The following is a 2,918-nucleotide window of genomic DNA, read 5'->3' as shown; positions in this document are numbered from 1 at the left end:
ACACAAAAATCCACAAAATTGCAAACAATGAAAAAAAAAATATTTTGTTTTGAATTTGTAGAAGTAATTCATATAGGGCAAAAATCACGTGCTCACAAACATCACCTTCACATTTTGAAGTAATATTTTTGAGAACCCTTATAGTTCTCCTTTTTACAATTACCATAATGATGACTATTATTATTTTGGTATTTGGCACGCCCACGTTCATTGGTCAACCACTTGTCTTCATTTAGACTTATTATATATTGCTATCACATTCACTTTAAGAATGGAGCAAATTAAGTGGGACAAGCTTCATGCTTTTTTCATGAAAAATACATTTTCTTTAGTCATCATTATACCATCAATATAGTACATTGGGACTCAAACCCAATGTCTTTCCCTCATAATGGTATGTTAGGCCAAATATGGTGGGACTCAAACCCAACTCTTATAATTATGGTGCACCAGTTGACCCAAACCTGATGTCTTACCCTCATGGTGCGCTGGAACTTGAACCCACCGTCTTATCCTTATATACATTTATCATGAATTGTCTCGTTCACTTCAGAATGGAACATAATTTTATATAGCCATAAATTCAAAATTTAGTAAGTTCAACATAGTAAACACTATCATAATAAATAAGTGAATTAAAAATGATAAGAAATATTATCAATAAAACTTTGATCCAATACGTACTCGTGTACTAATATACTATATATAAACTTATCAAAGTCAAATGTTATCTTCATTCGTGGCTCGTGATTGAAAGATTTTAATTTTTTTCAATTTTCCTTCAGAAGCAGTAAAAACATTAATCTAGATGAATAATATAATTAAAAGAGATATATATGTCAAAACAAGAAAGTATGTAACAGATATTGCATTGAAGCCAAGAAGACAAGTAATCTTCAATATTAGAACCGGTAAAAAATTTTCTAACCGTTTTAAATAATTCAGAAGTAAATTTCAATAAACACTAATCATCACACCGAAATTTTACATCAAACTAAAAGTGACAAAATGCTTGGTAATTGGACTTAATTCTTACTGGTTAACATGTCTCAATAGCTATTAAATTCAATATAAGCAATATCTTTTATGGACTAATAGAACTAACTACTGTATCAATAAACTCATTTGAAGGTATGCTTGGTGAAGATTAAAAATAAAACATGTAGGCAATATATTTATTGGGCAGAGATCCATGTAAAAAGAGAAAAGTTTAACAATTATATTTTATTTTTAAACATATTAATCTGGTAGGTGTGGTCACTTTCTGTTTGATAAATTAGAACCAGTAAGACATCAACCAAATATTATGATTGGATTCTGTTTTATATATGAGAAGTGATCGTTCTGCTTTGCGTAGCTAGAAAGAAGTGAGTATAATCACAAATAAAACTTAAAGTAGATTTCACATAAAAATGCATAACTTTAAACATATGCACCTTATTTCGAATTTTTTTTTAGAAAGAGTTAGCAAACCCGAAAAAAGGAATAAAGTAATATTGGAACATATCATGAAACTCTGCTATAGTTCAACTTAAGCAAGTTCTGTTTCGAAAGCTTATATATGAGAAACTTAGCTATTATTAAAAATCAATTATGCTAAGAAATGTAATTGAGAATATTATAAATGAATGATGATAACAGTTTCAAAGCGGACCAATTGGCATATACTTGTCAGGCTAAGAAATTAAGTGAAGGAAACTTACCTCACATATTTTATAGAGAAAAAAAATATTTACATAAGAGAATCTAAGTTTTTCGGATCACTTTGCAAGGTATGTTGCAGCGCCCTTGAAAGCATTGAAAAATTTTCAAGTTCAACAAATGAAAACCAGTAAAGTGTAAGCTTACATATGGTTCTTCTTGATTCAACCAACTCACTTTCCTGCACAAATAATATTGTACTTTTGTGTAATATGAACAATACCAAAAGTTAAATCTCAAATATTCAAGTGAGAATTTATAGTGTTCGACCAGAAATGCTATGCAATGAGAAAAAATACTTCCTGGACAATTGAAGCAAATTGATTCACATATGAAATACTCGAGCTTCCACCGGCAACATAATTGATTCTATGTTTGCTTATCTCAATTGTTTAAAGATTCGTGCTGATAACGTGTTATGAAACTTAGCTCAAAGTAATAAAACAAGAAAATAGACAAGAATATAGAGAGCAAGAGATGAGAGCTTCTTATTTCTTCCAAGTGTGTCAAGTATGTACAATGTGGTGCAAAAACCCTCTATTTATAGGATTACATAGAGGTATACAAAAGAATGCCATAAACATGACATTAAACATTTGGGATCATGGAGGAAGATCATGGGGAGGTTATGGAGGTGTGGGAGTTACAACTATAATAGTGAGAAGTAGTGAAAATTATCTACATAATGGAGAAGAGTAGTGGGAGTAACTTTGTTAGGAGTTATGGACATCCACTAATATAATTATTATATTTCATAACACTACTTCATTTTTCTAATTTTTTGAAAACCTATTTCCCTTTCATTTTTATAAATAATGGTGGCATCATATGACAATCGATGATAGATACTCCCCCGTTCCAATTTATGTGAACCTGTTTGACTGGGCACAGAGTTTAAGAAAAAATAAATTTTTTTGGAATTTATGATCCTAAACAAGTCAAAAAAGGGCCAGAGTATTTGTGTGGTTATAAAAGCTTTTCATTAAGGGTAAAATGGTAAGTTTAAGCTAAATTATTACCAAATTTAGAAAGATATCATTCTTTTTGGAACGAACCAAAAAGAAAATAGGTTCACATAAACTGGAACATCGGGAGTATTTCATTTTCTTTTTCTAAAATTTGATCATAAGAAAAAGGTCGAATCCAACTGACACATTTCCCCTTTTCCTTACGATTGCCTCGTTACTATTGCGTATATTTCGCAGGGCGCCAGGACG

Source organism: Nicotiana attenuata, unplaced genomic scaffold (genome assembly GCF_001879085.1).
Source record: "Nicotiana attenuata strain UT unplaced genomic scaffold, NIATTr2, whole genome shotgun sequence".
NCBI lineage: Eukaryota > Viridiplantae > Streptophyta > Magnoliopsida > Solanales > Solanaceae > Nicotiana > Nicotiana attenuata.
This window is presented reverse-complemented; position numbering follows the sequence as displayed.